Consider the following 13,596-nt stretch of genomic DNA (forward strand, 5'->3'; position numbering starts at 1 on the left):
ATGGATGTAATCGAATGGATCCTCACACATGCGACGTTACCAGAACTAACAAGAAGAAGCAACGCCGGAAAGGAGCAAAGGACATAGTAAACAACCATCACATAAACATGGCATGATGTGCAACCAAGTATGATGCATGTCCGGTTTAATGAGGCATGGCATGTAAAAGTGCACAAACAATACTACAAATTAAGTGGAGCTCAATATGCAACGAGTTGCATATTGACGAAACACCACATTCAAACATTTAGTTCACTCTCAGTTATCTACCCAACAATATTAAATGTTGTCAAACATTGCAAGAGGTGAAACATGAGTAAAATACACAGTTAGGCATTTTAAATGAGGCCGGAAACATAAAACAACAATTCCGGTGAATCCTCATGAGCATTAGCAATTTAATGCAACAACAATTTTAAACATTTTAAATTTTATTATCATGATGCGGATGACATGTGCACGTTTTATGCAATTTTATGAAAAGGTTGACATGAACATGATATGAAGCATTTGGTCACCATGGCGGAATGAAAGGGTGCCACGGCAACATATCGGTATCGGTGACTCGATTGAGATACCGATGCAAAAGAGAAGTGTGCGGATGTGTGGAACACGCAAGAGATGGTGGGGTGCTCCCGGTTACCGGGTTCCCACGGGTTAGTGGCATGGAAACGAGTGACAATTCAGACATGGTGCAAACATATGGTGCATCTCATACAACACATGCATTCGGACCATGGGCGGTCGTCTCGGCATTATACCTTTGAAGCGTGCAAACGTGACGGTTCGGGTTCGGTGCAATGTAGAGGAAGTAGACGTTCTCGGGACGGCCGTAGTGGAAGTAATGGTACTATCGATCCTCGGCGATGGTAGTGGTACTAGCGATCTTGGCGATGGTAGTCATTAACGTTCTTAGTCGCACAAGTTTCCGTAGATGTTCAGGGTCACGACGAGGAACTTGACATCCACGGGGTCCTCGGTGGTCGACGGTAGTTGTACACACATCATCGGGGTACTTGTCAGATCCGAGAGGTACTTGGCGAAATGCATGTCGACGGTAGTTGTACTCATATTGTCGTGGTAGTTGGCGATATCCGGGACGGTCTTGGCGTATCCGTGCGTAGAGGTTCTTGGCAGTTTCGTGTAGACGAACTTGAGGTACTCAGGGGCAGAGGTCTCAACGTTGCAACAGTGGTCTTGCTGGTGTCGTGGCCGGAGCGGGGTGGACCTGGCAAGGTCCTGTCCTGGGTCGGCGTTGGTCGGTGGTGAGTAGCAGCTCGGGCCGAGGACCCATGGTGGTGTTGCTCCGCACGAAGGAGGACGGACCAGGAGGAGTAGGAGCGTTTGGTCTCTGTTTGGTGACAGACCAAGGCAGCAGCGTGACATAGGAGGTCGACAAGGTGTTGTGCGAGGATGGTGTAACGCCCTCGATGCGGGTATATCTCCCACGTGTCGAAGCACGACTTAGAGTCAAAACCGCATTGAAAGCAATGTCGCAAGTGAGGTAATCTTCACACGACCCATGTAATACATAAGGGAAAGAGATACATAGTTGGCTTACAATCGCCACTTCACACAATACATGAATAAGGCATTACAACATCCAGATACAATCAGGGTCCAACTACAGAACCAAAATAAAAGAAGACTTCCCCAAATGCTACACAGATCCCCGATCGTCCCGACTGGGCTCCACTACTGATCAACTAGAACGAAACAACATAAAGGACAAGATCTTCATCGAGCTCCTCCTGAGCTCAGTTGCGTCACCTGTGCGGTTCAACGGCACCTGCAAGCTAGTTTTGGAAGTATCTGTGAGTCACGGGGACTCAGCAATCTCACACCCTCGCGATCAAGACTATTTAAGCTTATGGGTAAGGTAAAAGGTATGATGTGGAGCTGCGGCAAGCGACTAGCATATATGGTGGCTAACTTATTCGCAAAAGAGAGCGAGAAGAGAAGGCAAAAGCACGGTCGAACAACTATGATCAAGAAGTGATCCTAGAACAACCTACGTCAAGCATTACTCCAACACCGTGTTCCCTTCCCGGACTCCGCCGAGAAGAGACCATCACGGTTACACACGCGGTTGATGTATTTTAATTAAGATCAACTTCAGGTTTTCTACAACCGGACATTAACAAATTCCCATCTGCCCATAACCGCGGGCATGACTTTCGAAAGTTCAAATCCTTGCAGGGGTGTCCCAACTTAGCCCATCACAAGCTCTCACGGGCAATGAAGGATATTCCTTCTAGTGGGAAGACCCGATCAGGCTCAGAATCCCGGTTACAAGACATCCTCGACAATGGTAAAACAAGTCCAGCAAGACCACCCGCTGTGCCGACAATCCCGATAGGAGCTGCATATATCTCATTTTCAGGGCACACCAGATAAGCTAAGCGTACGGGAGCCAACGTAACCCAAGTTGCCAAGGGACGGCCCCGCACGATGCTCTGGGTTGGACCAACACTTAGACAAGCACTGGCCTGGGGGTTTAAAATAAATATGACCCTTGGGCTGGCCTAACCCAAGGGAAAAAGAGGCTAGCTGGTGAATGGTAAAACCAAGGTTGGGCCTTGCTGGAGGAGTTTTATTCAAAGCGAATTGTCAAGCGGTTCCCATTATAACCCAACCGTGTAAGGAACGCAAAATCCGGGAACATAACACCGATATGACGGAAACTAGGGCGGCACGAGTGGGACAAAACACCAGGCATAAGGCCGAGCCTTCCACCCATTACCAAGTATATAGATGCATTAATTAAATAAGAGATATTGTGATATCCCAACAAGTAAACATGTTCCAACAAGGAACAACATCTCCATGTTCCAACAAGGAACAAACTTCAATCTTCACCTGCAACTAACAACGCTATAAGAGGGGCTGAACAAGTGGTAACATAGCCAAACAACGGTTTGCTAGGACAAGGTGGGTTAGAGGCTTGGTTCAACAATATGGAAGTCATGATAAGCAAGTGGTAGGTATCGCAGCATAGGCATAGCAAAAGAGCGAGCAACTAGCAAGCAAAGATAGAAGTGATTTCGAGGGTATGGTCATCTTGCCTGAAATCCCGCAAGGAAGAAGAACGAGTCCATGAAGAAGACAAACGGACGTAGTCGAATGGGTCCTCACAAACGCGACGTTACCGGAACCAACCCGAAGAAGCAACACCAGAAAGAATCACACAACATAGTAAACAACCAACACATGAACATGGTATGATATGCGGGATGCGGTATGCAATGCATATGCATGATTTGGGAAAGGAATGATTGGACCTGGCCTGAACTTGGAAATCTAAGAGTGCCACTAGAAAGGTGAGGTGATTTCAGTTGAAATCGATATAAAGATCACCGGAATCGGATGCACGGTTTGGAAATGGCAAGCAAAACAAATATGGCACCGGACTGCGATAATCAGCAAGTGACCAACTAAATGCATCAAGATAAATATTCTTCAGCACTCAAACATAACAACAAAATATATGGCAGGGATCCACTCAAGAAGCTTGACAAAATATGAACACTGAGCTACGGCTAAATCACTCATTAACAGGTTCAAACAAGCATGGCAAAAGGGCAAACGATAACAGGTTTCAGACGTAGTGAAATTAACACAAGTCTGGAATTTATCATCAGGAAGCAATCTTTAGAGCATGAAAACTACATGCTACAGGAACTTAACATGGAAAAGCAAGGCATGGCATGAAGCTACTCGAAGCACTTAACAAAAGTCTTAGTGACCTTGAGCCAAAAGGGATCAGAAAATACAAAAGCAAGCATGTGAACATCGCAAAAACATAAACAGATTCAGACTTAGTGAAAAAAAACTGGAGCATGCAAAACAGATTAGCAAGTAGGCATGTTTATGAGCTCGATGCACTCACTACAAAGCACGGAATGACAATCTAAGCATACACCCATCGAGAAGATATGGCATAGAAGCTAGATATGGCAAGAACAACATCATAGCATGCACAGATCAATAGCAACAACCTCGGCAAAATTGCTAAACATGTCAACGATCTGCCAGGAACATTTTATAGCAAAAGTAGAGCTCGATTGACTCAAGCTAGGGTGCTCCATAATTGCAAACAAAGACATGGATGGATAGAGCACCACAATGTTAACAAAACATCCTTACTGATCATCCTCAAAAGAGGCACGGATCACTAGGAAACAACATGAACATATGGCATAACAACAAAATCAGGACAAGGACTTGGTGAAATTCAAGTCCCTGAAATCAGCATTACCGATTACGCTACTTTGCAAGCTTGTGCTAGTCACCACAAATATCACAAAAATACATGGCATACACCCCTATAGATATGGCATGGCATATAACAAAACACATGTAGAGCTCAGGGTCATAGCTTGCACACATTAATCATGGCAAAAATGACAAAATGTCATTTGCTGAAACAGATCTAACAAAATACTCACATAGCCCTCTTCCAACAACATTTCGGGCATCAATATTAGCTCAAATGAAAATGATACAATTAGATGAAATGATGTACTCGTCGAGGCGAACATTTTGATATGCTACACGCTCAAAACGGAGCCACGGATGATGAGTTATGATGCGATGAAAATGCCCAAAAATACTAGAATCTGGGGGACTTAGTGAAATTTTAACCCGCGGGAAAAGTCAACCTGGGACGGGGAGATCCGGGACGGGGTGGATCCGATTCGGGATGGCGACGTTTGGTTCATCTCCCGATGGATCTCATCCACCGGGGCAGATCTGGCCGGGACGGGCTCCCGGAGATGAACGCCGGCGAGGTGGTTGAACTCCGGCGAGACGGCGGTGGGGAGCGGATGCGCCGGCGAGGTCCGGCGAAGGGCGCGGTGGCGCCGGAGCGCGGGTTGCCGGCGAGGGGCGATTCCGGCCGAGGAAGGGCGGCGGTGCGCGACCGGTGAGGCGGAGCAGACCAGCCGTGGCGGAGCTCGGCTCCGGCCGGCGAGGAACGGCGCCGGGCGTCACCGGTGGGCGCCTTGCGCGGCAGGGACGGCGAGGCCGTGGTGTGGACGGGTGGCGCCAGGCGGGATGGGGCGGCGGCGTAGCGAGAAGAGCGGGAGGCGCGGCAGCGAAGCTCCGGTGGCGGAGCACTCCGGCGATCGCCGGATCCGGCGTGGAAGGGGACGAACGGCCAGGCGGCGGCGCGGATCTGGCGGCTCAGGCCCGGACGCGGCTCGCGCAGGCCGGCCGTGGGCCTCGCGGGCTGCGGCGGCGGGGAACGGCGGCGCGACATGTGGCAGTCCCTGAGTGGCGCGGGAGGAGGCGGACGTGTCCGGCCATCGGGCGGACATGTCCGGCGGCTCGGGGAAGATGGATCTAGGGTTTTAGTCCGCGAAAATGAAGGGGGAGGCACCTATATATAGGTACAGGGAGCTAGGAGTGTCCAAATGAGGTGCGGTTTTCAGCCACGTGATCGTGATCGAACGAACGAGATGGTGGAGGGGGTTTAGGTGGGTTTTGGGCCAGCTAGAGAGGGTGTTGGGCTGCAGCACACACGAGGCCTTTTCGGTCCCTCGGTTAACCGTTGGAGTATCAAACGAGGTCCAAATGGCACGAAACTTGACAGTCGGTCTACCGGTAGTAAACCAAGGCCGCATGACAACTCTCGATCCAATCTGAAAACGTTTAACACCCGCACACGAAAAGAGGTGGAAAGGGACACCGGGTGACATAGGAGCGCCGGATTGCAAAACGGACAACGAGGAAAATGCTCGGATGCATGAGACGAACATGTATGCAAATGAAATGCACATGATGACATGATATGAGATGCATGACACGCAAGCAATGACAAGGCAACAACAACAAATAACTGGAGGACACCTAGCACATCGATCTCGGGACGTTACAGATGGCCTCGGGAGGGCCATGGCGTGGTGCAGGCATGGAGCAGCTCAGGCTGCTGCTGCTCGCGTGCTCCAGCATGGGCGGAGCCAGCAACGAGGAGGAGAAGGGAGCGGGGGCACACGGGGAGGAGGTTTGCTAGAAGATGAGAGGGAGATGAGCGAGAGAGGAGGGTCAAGCAGGAGGCGGCGGACTGATGGACATGGGGGGTTCGGGCGTGGGTGATCGAGAGGAGGGAGGGGGTCGAGCGCACGGGGATGGGGATCGGGTTCCTCCCTGGCGGCGCTGGTGGGAATGAGCACAGGAGCGATATGGGATCGAGGGTGAGGCCTAGGGTTAGAAGGGTTAGGTGGGCCGGCGCTGGTTGGTTAGGCCCAAGAGGCCGGCTGGGCTGCAAGGTTGTGCTCTCTCTCTCCCTCATATTTCTTTTAAGAGAAAAGAATTAGAGAGAAGAAAAGAAAAGGAGGGTTAGGGAAAGGATTTGTGCAAGGGGCTACTTTCCCGAACTCATAAAAATGTGCTCGTTCCAAGAAAAATGGAGTGGGCAAGATTGCAAGGTTTACCTTTGAAATTAATTCAAATGGTTTGAACATGGAGTAGGAATCTGAAGTTTCCGAAAATGTTGAACATTTTGGAAGAGCCTCGATAACACTACTAGGAAAAGGCCTACTAATGGCGCACTGGTTTTGCCTACTAATGGCGCATTACCAGTGCGCCATTAGTAGCACGCCACTAGTATATCTTACTAATGGCGCACCACAGGTGCGCCATTAGTATCTGGTATACTAATGGCGCACCAACTAGTGCGCCATTAGTATGTAACAGCATGCGCCATTAGTGTGCCTCCTGGGGGGCCATACGTAAGCATGGCTTTGTCATACTAATGGCGCATTCTTTGTTGATGCGCCATTAGTATCCTTTGGCATACTAATGGCGCACCTGGTGGTGATGCGCCATTAGTATGAATATTTGTTTTTTTCCTTTTCTGATTTTTGCGCAGGTTACAAAATATATTATTAGATAGAATATAAAATATATTATTAGACAGAATATAGACAGCAGCACACAGCAACATCAGATTCATCGAATACAATAGAAGATTAGTCTCCGAATACAATTCATCATATTAGTCTCCGAATTCGAAAGACCGAACAAAGATAAAACATTACAAGTCTCAAGACCACGAGTATCGAGTTTGTCTTCACATTACAAGTCGATATCGATCATCTAAATTACCATCACATAGAAGAGAGCTGTGGTCATCACGATGAGCATCATCGCGATCAAACTGGTCTTCATCCGGTTCCTCCAACGCTCCCTCCTCTCTCCCGCTAGATAGCGGGCGTATCTAGATTCGGCCTCCGCCCTAGTGGTGTACCCTTTGTAACTATTACCGCTGAAACGGTGAAACTGTCTTCGACACTCCTCCCAGTCGTCGTAGACTCCGGGAACCTTACCCTTGTACACGACATACGACGGCATCTCTATGCACAAGCCAAACAACAGACAATACATAAGCAATATGTAAGTATGCAACAAAAGGATCGGAAGATAAAAGCAAGACATTAATAGCACGATTCATGGTCCTAATAATAAATAGCATCGATTACATCTAAATTGAACGACTGTCCAAACCAAAGAGACATACGAATTCATTAAAGTATAATTACAACATGAGCCAATCAATGTTTCAGAACTACACATCACTACTTTCGACTCGACTCATCGGACAGGAACGTGGATGAAGCCGTCGTCTGTCGTGATGGTCATGAAATCGCGGTCGTTGTCACCCTGCATTTGTAGCATTTCATCTATCTCACTGTTGGACGGTTGATACCTGAGGAAGAACTGCCCCGAGGTATGAAGGACATCTTGATGGATGATGTCCGCAAACTCCGACTGGATGCGAAAGAATTCTTGTCTAAGGTCCGCGTCCTGGACTGCCGACAAGCTCGCGGCCCAATCTTTGAGATTATCTGGTAGCAGAAGTTGATGATGGTCCCTTACGATCGCCGGCATGTGATGGAGGGCGTAGTAGGCATCCTTCTGACCGCCAGGCGGCTGCTTGACGCAGCAGAACTTCGTATTGTGTGAGAACATGTGCTTGCCATACTTACGAACTGCCCTGGTGAAGGTGCCTCCAGATTTGGCGTAGGCGGGGAGAACATCATCAAGAACTTTCTTGACATTTGTGTAGTCTATCTTGGAGTTACGGTTCGGGTATAAATACGTGGCCATGGAATATTTCGGGCTTAAGAGGATGAGTGTGCAATGTGTGTCACTGCACAGAACACAGAATGTTAGAAAAAAAAAAGAACGATCGAAATCTAAGAAATCATATGTTACGGGGCGGTTAAGGGATGACTTACTCGGGAAAGTAAGCCACAAGGAAGTTATCCTTATCTGGGTTTGCCAGAATGACGCCTTCGAGGTGTGAACTCGCAACTTGGCGGTCCCCAGCGCTGCTCAAGTGCTTGGCACGCATGTAGAAGGGGTCTACTATCACGATGTCTGGGGTCTTGTCTCTAATGATCCACATCTCCATACTCAGCGAAAACAGCCGAACGAAGGTGTAGTGCAGTGGATGAAGGTTAAACATAGCAAAGATGTCATCAAACCGCAGGACGATCGTACCCCCGATGCCGCCATCCACAAAGCCCTTGCCCTCTGGCACCTTGGCCACGAAAACCGGGTATGCCACATCCTTCTCTCTGAGACGCCGCTTCTTCAAAGAAAGAACACTGTCGTGCAGACTCCGCATAGCACCGGTTGCAGCATTTAGCATATTTGGCGGTAGCATCACCCTACCCGCCACATGCACCCTCCTCGAGATATCCTTAGGTGAAGGTGGCCCGTCCTAAGCACGGATCAAACTCGGTGCCAACTGGCTCGCACCGGCGCCCTTGTTAGTCTTTCGTTTCTGTCCCTTCTTCTTGATCTCCTATAATGGGACCGAGTTCTGCTCACAGACCGCCTTCTTGAGCGTGTTGGGGCTGATAATATTTTGCACCTCAGCTATCTGAGGCTCGGTGAAGGCGGGAGCTGGAGGCGTGTCCTGAGAACTGAATGCCAGACCACGCCTGTTGCAATTGGATTTCTCTGTCGTACCAGCTAGATCGCAGTCGTCTTGGTTCGGTTCTTGAGAAAGAGGCCCGCAGAACTCATCAGCGTACCCACGTTCGGCAAAGTACTTATCAACTTTGGTAAATGTACCGTCATCGTTGTCGTCGCCGTCCGGATCCTGTGCCATAGGGCTGTCCGGATCCTGTGCCATAGGGATGTCCGGCAGGTCCGGTAGCGTTGCGGCGTTCTTGCCATGGCTTGGCACCGGCACGACTGGCGGTCTTGTCTGTGGGGTGGTGTCCCCCGCCCCCAAACGAATCTGGCTCTTCGGCTAAAGCAGGGGCGAGTTTACGCAAGTGCTGAGGGTCATCTCATCTTCTTCGTCGGCCCCAGCGGGTCGAATTGGAGGTAATAGCTCGTCGCAGCCTGGCAGCACCCGAACCACTTCAACCCTATACATTGTGGGTGGCATCGGATTACTGTGGAACATGGGGTTGCCCGGTTGAATGATTCTGCCCTTGGCGACATCGACCAACTCGGCGCCCACGAAATGCAGAAGAGTGCAAGGAACGTCGGCGGTGCCCTGTGAAAACATGTACATGGCGTTAGGGATGCCCAGTCAAAGGCAAGGAGATGAAGTCATCGGCCGAGAGGCTTGGTTACCATGATGCCGTCGAGCTTGGCTAATGTCGAGGCACCGCCAACGGCGGGCGTGCAACTGACGGAGGGGGCGCTTGCTGGCGAGGTGCCGGCCGGCGTACACCCGGGTGCATTAAGCTCCAATCCCCGTGCCGGCGCCGGAGACACGAATACCGCCTCCGCCGGAGACACCAATGGCGCCGCCGCCGGAGACACCAATGGCGCCGCCGGAGAAACCAATGGCGCTGCCTGCGCGCTGTGCGAGTTGCTGGCCGTGAAGCTGGGAACCGGGGGAGGCCCCTGTTGGCCGCCCGCAATCCACATCGTCAGCCCATGAATAAACGTAGGCACCATGGCGTTGAGCGTCGTTCCAAGTTGTTGTTGCACTTGCTCTTGGACAAGCTCCGGAATCCGCGCCACTTGTGCCTTGAGTTCTTCAACCTCGCGCATCTGGCTTTCCGAGCTGGTCTTTTTCTCCTTCCGCACACTAGCGGTATAGTATGACCCCCATTTTGTGTACAAGCCTTTGCCGGCCACACGACCAGCTGATGTCGGCTTAGTGAGCTTATCCTTGTTTTTCATTACGTTCAATGCCCTATTTAAAGGGGTGTCGAAAGGGGAGCTCTTAGACGACCCCGCGCTACTGCTTTCAGTGTCCTGCGAAAGGAACATGAACCATTTAGAAATATTGGGGATTAATTAGAGTGCAACCATATGGAGCTAATTACGCGGGGGTGTATTCCTTACCAGAAGAAGCTCAAGCGCCCTGGTCTTCGGATCCGTGGTAAGCTCCTTTGTTATCGGGTCCTCCTTGTACCGGGTCCTGACATAGTTCTTGGTCTGCTTGTCACCGCTGTATTTCTCGAAGCGGGGCGGTAGGCCTTGCTCGGCACGCTCCGCGTCCTCCTTGTCCCATATAGGCTCCGCCACTCTGTAACCGCGAGGACCGAGTTTGTGTTCCCCTAAGTTCAACTCCCGCATTTCTTTCCCCCACTGACTTGATTCGGAGGTTGCACTGCTCTCGCACTTGATCTTGAACTCCTTGTACTCATCTTCGCTCATCAAAGGATATTTCGCCTTGATCTTCTCATAACTATCACCTTTATCAATCATTCTCTTCACCGCGCTTTTCCAAGTAGACAGGGCCGTGCTCATCTTCGTGAGGGTGGCACTGTTCACTTTATTCCCTGAGAGGCGTGTGTTTTCAAATTCGGCGGGGAACTTTTATCGTTCGTGCAGCTTCGTGAAGAGGAGGTTGCGCAAATTCCCTCGGTCCTTATGCCTAAGGTTCTCGGTGTTGATCAAGATGGTGCTCCGGAGAATGCACCCGAGCTGAAGCGAGTACCCCTTGACTATATGTTTGGGCTCCGTTGGATTCCCGTCGGAGTCCACTTGAGTGAATTCCTCCTCCAGGGTGCGGAGCGCATTCGGGCGCCGGTCCTTCCCTTGCTTCTTTGGTTGGCTGCTGTCTATGTGTGCGCCGCCATCATCAGTGGTGGCATCCTCGGCGGCACCATCAGTGGTGTCATCCCCGACGCCCCTAGGGGTTGTGTAATCAGGATCGGTGTCTTCCGCGGCGTCCTCATAGCGGTGAGGTTGTTCCTCCATCTCCTGGGACAACTCCCAGAATTGCTTGCCGCCCGAACCACCGGCCTCATCGTTGTGGGCCATGTTTCGCTCTAAATAGGAAAAAAGTTTGGTAAAAAAGTTGGTTATTGTCAAGGAACAAGATCATGGTCTCATCATTTAGGGTTTGTCGACACCGAGGCACCCTAAAAGCCTAAGATTTCATCATTTAGGGTTTGTCGATGCCGAGGCACCCTAAAAGCCTAAGCGTACATCATTTAGGTTCTCATCGACACCGAGGCATCCGGGGCAGCCAAGTTAAGTTTTCATCATTTAGGGTTTATCGATGCCGAGGCACCCTAGGTTGGGCCTAATCACTAGGCACTAATCACTTGGCTCTATTGCCACCTATGTTGGGTTTATCATCTAGGGTTTATCGATGCTAAGGAGAATTCTAAGTTGGGCCTAATCACTTGGCTCTATTGCCACCTATGGTTTAATGCAGGAAGAATAAAGGGGCAGTTGATCCTACTTAATTAAGTACTAAGATACCCCGGCCCATGCATTATCACAAGTACCCCATATGTCCTATTTTTAGCAAAGTCATGCGAAAATTCACGGAAAATTTCAGCATGACCTTTGCTGAAAATAGAACATATGGAGTACCCGAATTTGCCGGAACAGAAGTTAATCGACATTCCGGCAAACTCAAGGGCCTCTCGGGGTACCTACAAATTCATCACGACACGATGGTCGGAGACAAAACCCAGCAAACTAGCACCACCATGTGCCGCTACTTTCATATGGATGAAAAGGCCACAGACCATATGGTCCTCTGCTTTCATATGGACAAAAATCAGCTCAACTTATGTGAGCTTCCATTCCAGATCTAATAGCAGCAAGTTGTTCACTTGTAGCTCAACTTATGTGAGCTGCCTTCAAGAAAAGAAATCTACAGTGGCACATCTTCTCTTTGAATACATTGGCAAGAAACAAGACAACACCTAGTACCATCCATCTGCTATGGCCGTATCATGCAGTTTAACTAAGCACTAACAGGTAATTATATAACAGAAAACTTGGCGCGTACGTGCCACTTAGCTTGGGCAAGCAACATACCTCGTCCTCTTGGTTAGTCCAAACAAGCTGTATGCTGACCCTCAACTCACCACCTGCACATTTTACAGCACCCATGAAATTTTCACGATCAGGAAGAAAAACAAGGTTTTCAACTACTATATTCAGTTTCATGGCATCAGTTGAACAGTTGAAAAAGAACAAGCTTCATTTAAATATCTTGCTGCTAACAAACATAACTAATGTCAGTACTCAAAAAATAGAGTGACCACACAGGGAACAAACAAACTATTCACTTTTTATTTCTTCAGAATTGGACCAGACAGAGAACAACTCCTTGGAAGCAAACTTATATGAAAAGGTTCAGCAACTTGAAACGTAACTCTTATATGAAAATCTTCTGTATGATCAAGTTAGCAGAGCACATGTATATACCTGTATCACTGTCTTGGAGCCAACAAACGCCTCAATTTTTCTCCAACCGTGATCGAACCTGATCGCCTATGCTTCTTCTTTCACTCTCCTACATAAAGTTATTGTTACTACCTGGGAGGGATTATATGCTTGTTTACCACTACTAATACCATTTTTTAATATAATCTTCATTCTCCTGCTATTTCTTTTCTTACAAGTGTTGATGCCATAGTGTCTCAGGTTCTTCCTAGTTAAAACATGTGATTTTGAGAAGGAATTTGCCCAATTTTCGCAGGGAGACAAAACTTAGCTAAAAAATTGATATAACAAGTAGTCCATGAAATTATATTTCCTCTAGGCAAAGTAGAAGATATTATTTTGTTTTTCCTCTAGGGTAAAGGAAATAGCCATCACTTTGAAGTGTCTAATTGATGAAATAATGCATGAGTTAGAAAGATATGTGCAAGTGTCTGAAGGCATCCTGTGAAGCAGAGCTTCCAAATTGATCTTCTTGAAACATTGTTACTAAGTAAGGCTTAATTTCATATTTCTGCAAACTAAGGTAAACCAATTATTACATGCATAAATTTCTCATTTGGAGAAGCCAAGTATCAAAGGTTCGAACCATGAGAATTTATTTCATTTTTTGGTGACAACACGGCTAGGAAAAAAAGACTCTAATACAAAGACTAATGACGCGATGCCCCCGTCCCTTAGAGGCATTATCACAAACACCTATCAAGCACAATCCTTTCACATGTAAACTTGAGCAAGCTCTGGAAAAATCACGCAGCAAGCAAAAAATTGAACTGAGGATGCAGGAGGAAGGAGGGAGGGGGGTGAGGGAAGAGGGAGGAAGGACGAAGGAGTGGTGGCTACCTGCCTACAGACTGGTCGCCGGCGTAGCTCCGGGCGGCAGCGTTGCTGGGCAGGAGCGCCTGCTCCAGGGAGGGGGGCGCCGCTGGT

Source organism: Triticum dicoccoides, chromosome 7A (assembly GCF_002162155.2).
Source record: "Triticum dicoccoides isolate Atlit2015 ecotype Zavitan chromosome 7A, WEW_v2.0, whole genome shotgun sequence".
Taxonomy (NCBI): Eukaryota; Viridiplantae; Streptophyta; class Magnoliopsida; order Poales; family Poaceae; genus Triticum; species Triticum dicoccoides.